The sequence below is a fragment of the Lycorma delicatula genome, chromosome 7, assembly GCF_047948215.1.
Source record: "Lycorma delicatula isolate Av1 chromosome 7, ASM4794821v1, whole genome shotgun sequence".
Taxonomy (NCBI): domain Eukaryota; kingdom Metazoa; phylum Arthropoda; class Insecta; order Hemiptera; family Fulgoridae; genus Lycorma; species Lycorma delicatula.
This window is the reverse complement of record NC_134461.1, coordinates 106,074,072-106,087,535: the sequence shown is the minus strand read 5'-3', so window position 1 is coordinate 106,087,535 and position 13,464 is coordinate 106,074,072. Positions and strand designations below refer to the sequence as shown.

At 28.2% G+C, this 13,464-nt stretch overlaps 1 protein-coding gene across 1 annotated transcript in view; it reads right to left on the bottom strand.

Annotated features, from left to right (window-relative positions):
- Positions 1-11,316, bottom strand: part of Hr39 (Nuclear hormone receptor FTZ-F1 beta) — a 438,812-nt gene extending 427,496 nt beyond the window's left edge. Inside the window, exon 1 of the mRNA XM_075372172.1 lies at positions 11,130-11,316. The gene's annotated coding sequence lies outside the window, so the exon portion shown is untranslated. The remainder of the gene's footprint in view (positions 1-11,129) is intronic.
- Positions 11,317-13,464: the final 2,148 nt, after the last annotated feature.

Genomic DNA, 13,464 nt, shown 5'->3' with positions numbered 1-13,464 from the left:
ACTAACGCTCGTTTTATACACGAAAAAAGTTCTAACAATCGCCGATTTTTTTCTTATTGTCCTCGTCTAAACTGGATATTTCTGGACAAATGATTTTTAGTTATCGGAAATATTTTACAAATAAAACTACTTCAGTTATATATTCGTATGGATAGTGTGAATAAGAAATAATAATAGCAATTAAAAGGAACGATTATTATGACTGCGGTGAAATGGTATCTGAAAGCAATTTTTTTTTAAATAACTGTTGCAGATATGAAAAAATACTATTAACTTCTTATAACAGATTAGACAGATCACAATATGGACCCTTGTTCATAAAACAATAACTGACTAATCATTTTCTTATGAGCTGCCGTCTGTGTTATTTTTTTTCATATTATTGCATTGGCATATATTTAATCATATTTTTATTTACAAGTATCAGTTAGTTCACCCAAGACGAAATAATTATATTATTTTTTTTTCAATATTATTCACATTTTCTAACAGTTTACCAAATCGAATATGCGTTATTTTATTTAAAAAAACAATTTTACCTACCTGAAACAGCAAAAACTTGAAAAAATAGTCAATGATAATGAGATGTCATTGTTAAAAAAACACCAAAATTTTATGATAAGAATGTAAAAATATTACTTATGATATATGCAATTAATAAGACGTATTAAAAAAGTGATCAAAAAGGAATATTTAAAAAAAAAAACTAAAACTAAGTAGGTTAAATTAACATAAAGGTAATTGAGGAAATAAATACTTCTGTCACATTCTTGAGTGTTTTATTAATTTTTATGAAGCGAATTATTAAACTTCAAACTTATCAACAAAGATATACAGTCCTATATTATAAATGTAACAAATAAAACCAAATGAAGGTGAATGAATGCACCAACCAAAAAGTGAAACAAGGACATGACAAGGCCGATATCCGTAGTGGAGGGGTAGCGTCCCGGCGTTTTATCCGGGAGTCCCGGATCCGAATCCCGGTCAGGAATGGCATTTTTCATAAGCGAAAAAATTCCATTTCCATTTTTCCACGTACAAGCTTCAAAGCTTCGGTGGCGAATTAATGAATTAACTTATTAAGCAAAAAAAAAAAAAAAAAACTCGACGGATAACTGTCAAAAGGGCGAATTCCTGGTTTTAGTTAAGAAAGAAAGGTTATTGCAATACTGTCATTATTTTTGAAAATAATTTGCTTTCAGTGCTTTTTTATGTTATGTTAGTATCAATTGTCCCTTTTATAATACTGCGAAGTACTGCGTACTGTTCCAATAAGTACATTATAGTTGTATATCTGTTTTTTTCCTCTTTTCACACAGTTGTAGAGTTATGACTGCATCAATTGCTTAACACCGCCACTTATCAACAACCCACGTTGATACTGTTACCCATAATTTCTGTGGTTTTGTAGCGGTGCTCACAAAAAAGAAAAGGCTCAAACTGACCCATCATACCATTTCACATTTTGGATTGCGAAACTAGCTCGCAACTGGCGGTGCTCGTAAAAATCTGATTTGGTTTCAAACATCATATTTTGAATTTGACTCATTGTTCGCAAACGGTAGTGTTCGTAAAAATCTAATTTTGGGTTTGTAACAAGTTAGAATATGAAAATCTTGAAAACGTAACCTTGAAAAACAATTTTTTATTTTTTGCCTCTAACTTTAGTTCCTGAGAACAGATTCGTTTGAAAATCAATAAAGCTCTATTTCTACGTGGTTTACATCATCCTACCAAGTTTCATCAAAATCTGTTACAAATTGCGCCCAGCAGAAGGAAAAAAGCTGAGTGTACCCAAAAACCCCCTTTTTGGCTCTAACTCCTCCTGTTCCGATTCGCTTGAAAATCAATAATTCGCTTGGACCTATTCCAAAACATAAAGAAAAGTTGGTCATCCCTCCCCTTCTTAGGAAATCAGACCGGGTGTAGTAGCGATTTCCACGAATTCTTTGGAAATCCGCTAAAAAGTAATAAATAAACATTTATACAGGCAACTAGTAGGTTGAAATGGCTTAAATCTGTTATAATATTCATATATTATGTTACAATAATTAAATTAAGTACTTATAATTTTTTAGTAACAGAGTGGAATAACATCAGTACTTAAACATAGGAAGTATGACGTTAAATTGCACTGACCAGTAATCTATTATTTATCACAGGTAATCTTCAAGGGTATCTTGCTTAAGAATATTAATTTGGTGGATACTTTCCAATGCTACACGTTTACCGTGATAATTGAACATTTTTTTGAGTGGCTGTTTAATATCAAGAAAGGAAAACAATATTTATTGGCATAGGCATATATTTCGGAAAAAATGTGAATGAAGTGGTTACTGAGTAAAACCAGCCATCAATCTTAACATAATTATTATTTATAGTACAGTTCTGACTAAACAGATTTTAGATCTTTTTCTGAACAAATCACCTTTTAAAAATTATTTTACTTTTACTGTTTATTGATAATTTGACTCTCAGTCAAAACGTATGTTTTGTAGTTGAACATTTGCCAAAAATTTAACTTCAAATTAATCTTCAAACAAATCAATTTTTTCAAAAATTTCCGAGTCAGCATTAAAGCTTTAAATCTGTTTATAATTTGTATTTTCTTGTGAGGTTTAGTTTGATTCTTGGGAAAATTGGGATTATAACATGAGAAAAGAAATCTGCTTGAAGATATATACATACACACAAAACATGTGTTATTCTAACTCACAAAGGCATTAAGAATAAAATATGTGTACATTCTGTAGCTCATTTGATGAAACCAAACACCTATAATTCTTTCAAACAGAAGTACTGATGAAGCAAATACATACGGGAAGAATTCAAATATTATTCTAAGTTCTGATAAATATAGCAAAGTAGATTATAGATATAAATAAGTATTATAAAAATGTAGTGTATATTACAGTAATATAATGAATAAAGGCATCCCAGTAGCAAAATGTTTTTTAATAATGACTAATCTTACAATTTTTTTTTTTACTCTCAAAAGCAATTCTACAACAATTACTGCTTCATTAGGCGAGTTCTATATTTAATACAAAATAGTTACTAATAATTTAATAATAATGGTATGACGCTTTGTTGTCTACCAGTCATTTAATAAAACTGATTTTATACTGTTAGTATTGTGATGTTTGTGAAATCAGAATACTGTTTTGATGGTTTATCGAGAATTAGAACTATAAATTATATTATTATTATTATAATAAATTCAATCTAAGAGGTCAAACACATTTATTATATAAAACAAAAATTAAAAAATCTTAGACTGCAAATAATTTAAAAGACCTTTCAGAACAAAAACCTATTTCTACCAAACCAATCATAAACAATACCAATTAACAATTAAATAAGAGACCAGAAGAAACAATACCAATATTTGAAAATACTGGTATGACATCTTGTTCTCTACTGGTCACTTGATGAAACTGATTTTCTGTTGCTACTATTACGACCATTTGTGACATTAGAAATGTTTTGATGATTTATTGAAATGTAATTTCCAATTATAAAAAATTATTACATTTTCATTAATATTTTTTATTGTGTGTAATTTTTCAAAGGGATTACATCTAAACCTGTTATCATTAACTTCTACTGCTTCCAGTTTACTATTAAAAGTAGTTTTATTAAACGTCTGGAAGAAGACAAATGTATTTTTCTTTGTGCCCAAGTCATAACAATTAAAGAACATTATGGCAAGTTATATATATAAAAAAAAAAAAAATTAAATATAATATATTAATATAAGACAATTATGGTTCATAGTAAATACTACAAATAATATAAATTTAATATTAAACACAGCAATTACATCTGTGCTATAATGCACATATGCATTATAGCTTCCTGATTCGATTCCCGCATGCAGCTGCATTTGTTGTCTGTGTAGTGAGAATACATTAAGTTTGCTATAACTGTGACCACCAGGCCAGGATTGATTTGTTAATTAAAAACCAACAGCAGAATGATAACTGGGAGATAGTACTGAGTACAGTTAGCTTTAAAAATAACTGATCTAGCCAGAGCGTGACCAGTCAAGTTCCATGCAGCAAAGTAAGCACAACCCCTCTTTTTCTTATATTAATAATAATAACTATAAATTCATAAATTATTGATAATGTTGGTGACAAAGAAATACAAACAATAAAGTGTTTTGACAAGAAATATGGAAATATTGCAGTGCAGGAAAGGTAAATTTAAATCTATATATTTATAATTTCTCTGTCTCTCTGATAATTATAAGTCTACGCCCAATTATGGTTGCTCTCCTCTTTTTTTTTTTTAATGATAAATAAGTTTTGAATGATAAAAAAATATCAACCTTGACTAGGATTCAGATGAAAGGTAATAAAAAAAAAAAAAAAAAATGAAAGGTCATCCTTTTAGATGAAAGGTAATGCATTCTGCCAAGATGGTTGGGAAATTACGAAGGAACCTGATACAAATTCAAGTAAATGATTGGATTTTAATGCCACAGTATAATGTAAACTGATGCAGTACTAGTATGGTTGGATAATTCAGTCATATTTTAGTAAAAATAGCACAGAGAATATATTGAATGATAAAAGAGAAATCTTTTATTTTTAAGTCAAAATTTTCTAGTAAATGTTACGCTAAGTTTGCCAATGAAAAACGAGCATCATCATTCTGAAATTTAACACAATCACTTGGTACACAATGTAGTGCTCAATTATGCAACAGACTAAACAAGTCAACTTTCAAACTATAATTAGGGATACAGCACGCTTAAAAAAATAAATTGTAGCATTCATACTGTTATGTTGAAAAATAATGCATATTTGTACATATAAATTACCATGTAATAAAATTTTCTCAACATCACAAACACCAACCATCTTCCTGCAACGTTACATGAATCTTTATTTAGTGTTATAATGGCAATTATTTAGGACTGATCATCTAACAAATTAGACAATTTGTTGGCTCAGTTTAATTCCGAAGAAATTCATCTAACATTTGCATACATTAATGTATGTGTTAACTTGTGCATACTCTACTTCATACATTTGTTTTACACTTCTTATTAAATTATATTTCTTGCTATAAAAACACAAAGGAAAGTAACTTTTATTTATTTATTTTATATCCCACATACGTACATGTACACACACACACACACACACACCCATAATCATGAACAGTGTTTACATGTTAGTTACTGCTGACTTGTACAATAGGTAATATAAAATAACATTCAATATATTTAGTTAACAGTTCTTCATATTGCCTATTTCTTTTAATAGTACAGATTACACAACACTTAACTAACTAGTAACTAAACTTATTAACTTACTGTTATGTATATTATCTTACTTCTATCTAGTGTCAAGCTAATAACTAATTGTATTTTATGTATAAGAAACAATACATTTACTGTCAGAAATACAACAAGTAATATTAATAAATAAATCTTACTAACACTTAGTAGTCAAAATAACAAACAGAACAACTCCACTAACAACACACACACACACACAAAAGTTACAAAACTATTTGTCAACTATACATCTAATAGAACATTAATCTTATTAGCTATATAATAAACATTACACGGTATACAGATATCAGTTAATAACAATCTAAAAACATAGGTAGGTAAAAATAATTTTAAATAGTCAACCTACTCTTGCAACGATCATAAAATAAAATTCAACATAATAAAAGAATATTAAATTAGATGAATAATAGAATAAAACAAATTTTAATACATAAATAAATCCATACGTTAATTGTTTTTCTTGTTTTGCATTCACACAAGTATAGAACACACAACTTTGACAGATTACCAATCTATGTTATTCTAACACGAATCAGTAATATTCAATATCCCTGTTAACTATTTAATTTCACACTTATCTATGGAAAAAGTACTGAATGGTTCAGGACTTGCATTGTAAAATTTAATACTATTTTCTTTATAAGTATTTATTAAATAAATACTAAATTTAAAAGAAAATACCCATAAATTTCTTAATGGGATGATTTAAACTAGAAATGGGAATAAAGATATTATAAATACTTTATTTATGTTAATAAAGATTTCTGTATTTCTTTAAAATTAACATTTATTCCAAGTCAAATAGAAAAAAATTTTTATAACTAAGGCTGAAAGATTGAGACAGTGGAGTTATTTTGGATTCAACAGCGCTAAGATGCATACATATAAGGTTTTCAAAACACATTAACTATCTTTCACAATCAGACAAAAACTTAAAAGTTCAGAAATGTTGACATAATTCTAATTAAGATATTATCAGTATTATACCAGTAAACTGCTTCAGAAAAGAAACTGTAATTACAAAAACAACATTGTAATTAACATTTAGATATTGAGTAGTATATAAACGACACATACAAACGGTCAGATACATTAAACTATGTTTATTCTTTCAACAAAATCATGTTGACAAATTTTTTGTAATTTTATTCTCAGAATAATAATAATTGGATATCCTTGGCTTACAGACTTTCCTTACCACCCGTGTCCAACAAGAGGGCACTGGTACAGTAAGTAAAGTTCTTCTCAAAAATGACTTTTATCTACAATACCCTGGGAACTGAGAAAAATTTGATTTGCTGCAACAAACCACACAACATTTTGGAAATCAAAACAAATAAAATTGAATAAAAAAATAAATGAATCGAATAACCACCGAACATAAATCTTGTCAAAAGTAATACTGTAATAATCATCCCTCAGACATGTTAATCACTGGAAGGCTAACCCCACCAGGGAATGTCATGGCTGTACAACACACACTATTTAGAAAAAACTAAGGTTGGAATGGCTCATCAAAATCAATAGGGAAATACTAAAAGAAAAATATAGAAAAAACATAATGTTCTACATAAAATTTATTTAATATCAAGTTCCAAAACAAATTTTAAAAAAGAGTACTAAAATCAATTTAAAATTAAAATAACATATTTTTCTAATTATTTTTAAAAACAAAAATACCACAAATCAAAAAGTTATTTTACTGGCAATCACAGAGCTTCATCTGAGAGTAGAAAGTATTATTACACAATGGATACATAAGAAAATTGGACAAAATTTCTATAATATATTCAGGCACTCTTAGTATATCATTATTTGTAGATTGACCATTTGAAATAGAATGAAAAAAAAGCAACAATCTCATGTCCTACAATTCTTTGAGATTGGTAATACACTCAAAGCCATTCTCTTTAGCTGATAGGCTTATAATAATAACAGCTATAATGCTGTTTCAAAAAGAGATAACATAAATCTTATTTTACATCCAATTGTTGGAAAATAAATAAGAAATAAAAGAATGTAACTAATGAAAGAAAAATAAGGGCACAAAGTAAGCCGATCAAATATTTTTTCATCTATTTCATTCTTAGTTAAAATACATGCATGTAGCATGACTAAGGAGGACTTTTATTTCACAAAAATTAACAATTTTATTATGACAAATGGATTACCCTCTTTTACATCACTACATGGTGAGCAAGACTAGAAGGCACAGTTTCAGATGGACAGGAACTCTGAAAACTATGAAGTGGTATCATTAACAGATTCTGAGGAGGGAAACTCATCAAGAAAAACTTTGAACACTTTTTTAAGCAGACAGTAGTAGTAAATTATTCGGCGAAATATCCATTTAACATGGAAATTAAGTCTTGCTGAAAACATTACGGTTTTAAACTGACTTTGTAAAAAAAGGAAGTTCTCAAATTAACCTATACATTTCTTTTTAATGTTCAAATCAACTCTTTACCAAATGGATCAATTTTAAAAATCCCTTTATTAGTTTGCAGAAGATGTACCTCTGATTAAAACATTGTAACTTTTGTAAATTTCTTTCAGATCATACTTGAAAACAAAAAATCACATCATCTTTAAAAAAAAAATCACATTGTCTTTTAAAAGTCGTAGCTGCTTTATTCTAAATTTTCCTAAGGAACAGTTCTGTCCTTTTAAAATAGTACTGTTTCTTTCATTTTTAATTACAATGAAGAAAACAACATTCATTATAAACAAAATAAAAACTATTCTCAAAGAGATCTGACGTGAAAATGTAATATTTTTAATAAAACAGCTTTCATATCCAACTTAAAACAGATAAGAATGTTTAAAATATAGAACCAAAATAATCTGTTAGGAATAAAATTTCAATTAGGTAAAAAATTACGTTTTTCAAGCAAAAAAGAAATTTTACAATTAGACAGTGTAATTATCAAAGTTCCCCACAAGAATACATACTTAGTAAAACAATCTTGGAAAACCATAACAAAAAAATATTTTTTAAATTATTTTCATTATAGATCCCAAACCCCAGGATAATTTTTTTACCTATAAGCATAGCAATAAAAAAATAAACTGATATTGATCAATGATTTTGCATTAACCAATTGAAATAGGTCTAACAAAAATTGCTTTTCCTCCAGAAACTAGACAACTGCAGGCTCAGGATTAAAAAACTCTCTTACAATCCTTGTAACTCAATTTGATGGAAATATCCAACTCAACAAGAAATTGTTCAACTAGATTCCCAAAGAAATGTTACTACAAAAGATAATTACACAGTACTATATCAATAACTGCTAAGAGCATTATATAAAATTTTTATCAAAGCAGAATGAATAAGAAAAAAAAATTATTGCTTCTATCTGAATATGGAAATATAACACAAATAAGGTTCATAAGGATTAAATATTTAAAATAACTGGCAACCTGACATGAATCAAATCAGTTTAATACATTTCATAGGTAAACAATAAAAACAGCTTCATCAATATTCCAAACGATATACCAACTAAGGCAGAAACAAATGTTCCCTTGATTGGAATCTACTAAATTGGTCATCGTACAGTCAGAAAAAAACAAAACACAAATATGGCTCTTTTGGCTAACATTTCTATATTCAGTAGGGCAAGGACACTGAATACAGTTCCACTAGAATGAAAATAATTTTGGTTTAATTAATTTGTTCCAAATTGGTTTAATTATTGATCAAATGGATAGTTCTGGAGACAATGGGAGTACCAATGGGGAGATCTGACTCTGATCAAATGCACAGTGAAGGATGATGTCTAATAAGTTTCATGGCTAAATGCCAGTTAATTACTACAGATGCTATTAAATGGGAAAGCTTTTTACACACACACACACAGTTGACCAGCCTTATAAGCAACTCCTACTTCCAGAGTCCTTGTCTCAATGCCTGGATGCACAGCAGGAAGTACTGCAAGAGTCCCTGGTCCTCCCAGTCAGAAATTGGGCATAGGGCTAACACGTCTATCCTAGAAAAAATACCAGTTGTGAAACTATTCTTGGAATGAGGATTAGGAATATGAAAATCAAATTTTGAACACAGTAAAGAGAAAGGGATACAGAAGTATCTTTGACAACCTGGAAATTCTTTTGCAGGTTAATAGAACATGAAGGGATACAACAAGGAAGGGATTTCCTAGGTGGGACTTCCACCTAGGAAATCCCTTCCTTGAAATGGAATAAGGAAATGGTCATAGGAAGTTACACAGGATTTGGTAACAATGGGCATTAAGAGGATGGAGAAAGATTTCTGAGGATTACGAGGTTTGGGATGCACTTGTGAAGGCTTATATGGGGAGAAGTGTCAATGAAAAATTAGTAGTAAAAATTATAATCTGACCAATTACAACAATGAAGTTTTCTTCAGATTTTGGATAAACACCAGCAAAGAGATATTCTACAGCTTACAGAATGAATACACTGAGCCTGCATACAATACCAGAAATGTGGTAATGAAGAGGCAACAATACAAAAGATGTTTGAGCACTCTAACTTCCTTCATGTTTATTGCAGATCTAAAATTTATTTCATCAAAATAACTTCAATGCTTAATGAATGTCTAAAGATACTGGTTTGAAAATAAGAAATAAAATCACTAACAAGATCCCAAACTAAGAAGTAACTAACTTATATTACATAATAAAAGTATTAGACAATCAACTACCCCAAAAGCGATTTCATTATGAATAATGAAACTACAGATTTGTGTAAAACATTTTATTTAATTAAGTAACAGAATGTAAATTATTTAATTTCAAATAAATTATACCAAAACCAATGAACTAGTGAATTAGATGCTGTTAACTAGCCTCTCTAGATTGAAGAGATTAAGTAAATAGTGTATCTGTATGGCATTTTATCATGAAACTTTAAACATTTCATTTATCAAGTAACACCAGTTAATCTTTTGCTGCAGAAAAATTTGCAGCTATAAAATTACTGAAGGAACTTGAAAATTTAACTTTGAAAATATCATAAAAGTGAAAATTACTAGAGATCAAATGAAAAACAATATTGTGCGTAGTTCTGGTAAATGTCAATAAATAGTCAATAAACATTCAAGTCTAATTTACAATACAAATCATTTTGGGACAGAAACTAAATAATTTACCTTTCTTGTCAATATTTATAAGTTCAAATAAATATTAACGTGTAAAAAAATAACTTCAGTTAATGACATTAATTCATTTTTTACGTATCTAATAAAATTATGCATAATATTAAACATGAATGGGAAAAAATACAACAAAATGTATTAACGTTAGTTCAAAATAAATATTTGAATATTAAAGTTTAAACTCCCAAAAACAAATAAATAGAAGATAATAAAAACCTTACTAACTGGAAACACCATTTCTTGCTTGGTTTGCCTTTCATTTAACTTAAACACTGTCAGTGCAATTCTTTTTAATTTTTAAATACTTCAAGAACATACTACTATTCGGGTAAATCAAGTTTTTAAAAGAATCATTAAATGAAACAAATTGGTTAATAAATGATTTAATTAATAACGATCAGCTCTTAAGTTTATAGTATTTATCAATTACTCAATTAAAAAATTCACACGCTGACAGATAAACTGCTTGTGGAGTCTGTATCTATTAATACTATTTTGAACATTTACGTACTACAGCACGAGGTTATGCCAGTCACGATATCAACAAACACAGCGTTGTTATGAATGAATGAAATGAGGAACAAGATATTAACGGTGTTTAACAATTCTATTAATTATTAACATGGCAAATTCACAAATTGGACTGTAAAGTAGAAATTCAAATTAAACTCTTACCTCGCGAGAGGGAATTCAGAACGTCCAGATGTAACGAACACGTCTGTGAACTGTTCAACTGAATAAAATTAGCACTCAAAATTAACTAAATTAACATTAAATAGTTGTGTTAACAGTATAAATTAATTGTCTTAATACTGAATACTTAATTTTCAATATAATGCATGTCTGTCACAGAAAATAAAACGATTATACAAAACAATATTTCAACTGTCGCTCCGGACACAATCACAATACACAAAGCAAAACACTGCAGGTTGAAGATTGTGACTGATTGCCGCTAGGAGCAGCACCTCTGAATCGTACTAAAGAAGCTGTTTACAAAACCCGTTCAACTCAATTTATTTTTGACAAATCTATCAATGCTAATTCCTGTTAAACTATTGATTATTTTTTACTAACATTAGTTCAAGATCAGACAGACTTATTTATAAATGCGCTAGGACTTTATTAATTGCTATAGATATCATCAACGAAATAAAAATTTACTAAAAAAATAAATAAAAAAATGTAGTTAAAATTTAAAAAATGTTATTTAATAACGGAAGGAATCAATGAATAAGCATTTCTCTGATTTTTAGGTAACTTAAACTCGGGAAGAAATTATACGTTAATGATTTTCACAACTCATTTATAATTTTTAACCTTAGTCTAAATGTTGAACACTTAACGCAACTTTTTTTAAATTTTATTCAGTTAACACATTTCTAACCCACCTTTGAAAGAATTACATTCCTATATGGGTAATTAGTACATTTTTAACTGCATAGTATTAGTTATAATGATGAAATAATTTTAAAATTTTGAAAATTACTTATTTTCAAAATATTTGGAATTGTGGTCAGGACTACTACACCAATAAAAGTTCAACATAGATTACTTCAATCCTTTGAAAGCACAATAAGTTTATATATTCTGTGAAAGTATTACCACTTTCTGTCATATAAATAAAAAAATTAAAAAATACAATTAGCTACTTAGGGGTAAGTTTCTTAATCTTTTAAAGTCAAATGCCACATGTTAGTGGCTCCTCTAAAGATGAATAATTAGTATACAAATGACCTTCAGAGGAAAATGTTCTAACAATTTGAAAGTGTACCATAGACATCCTTAAATTCAAATTATAAAATATAATTTAGTATTTATAATTTGAATATTAATTTTTTTGAAGTGTATCCGTTTTTTAAATTTAACAATTTTTATACATACATTATGACAATAAATTCTGATTCTTTAACAGTATTTCAAAAAGTAATTAGATTCCATGTATAATTTCCCAAGATTTCAAATTTTAAGTGAAGAAATTGATGTGATTATCCAGTATATGAATAAAAACATTTACTGATTATTATACATTATGTACGTATAAGTTATCAGTTCTGAGATTTTTTGCTATTCCTACCATTATTAGTCAACACTATTAGCTGTCTTACAAAGACTTAGCAACAATGATTAAGTGTACTAAAATAAGAGTAATGGAATAGTTGCAAGCTGCTTCTAATGAAATGCATACACATGACAAATGACCAGTGCATTAGGCTAGGGTGTATAAACTAAAATTAATATACCTCCATTGCTAAAAATTACTAATTTATCACTAGCCAAGGATTATAAATAATGCAAATTAAATGCTGCACTTTGTTCAATGTTTTTGACTGGTTGAGACCCATCACTACTTCTTCCATAAACAAACCCTTAGAAATGCTTTATTTTTACTTATCTACTATTTTCATTATTTAATATTACAGGATGTTGATTTCTTCGAATAAAAAATTATTCTGTTTGTAATTTTGTTCTGTCAATCTGAATAGTTACAATTTTTTTTTTATGTATCCTTACATCGTCAATGTAAGATGGAAAAACTGTTTATTAACAATGTAGCAGATCTAAACACATACTTATAATTAAATGCATTATTGAATAATCATTGCTGAATTTATGAGGCAATCAGAATATATGTGTGTGTGTGTGTGTGTGTCCAAGTTGTGTTTCTGATAAAAAAATTAAATACTACTTTCTATTTTTTTTTCTTTAAGTTGTTTTATTTTGATGAAAGTTGTCTTATTAACCTCAAACTCATGTTCTAGTCCTGCAGGCAATTTCAATTAAAAAGACCTATCAATACAAGGACAACTATAATAGTGTTTAACATATAAAAAGCACCAATTAGAAATTAATAGTTATAAATGAATAATCAAATATTCTGGTTTTATATCAATTTACTGACTATAAAATCATTAATCATACATATGATTAATTATGAGCCGTGAGATTAATTAATGTTTACCATTTGTTGTGAATGCATCAAGAGCAAAATCATTTCTGATTGTAGTCT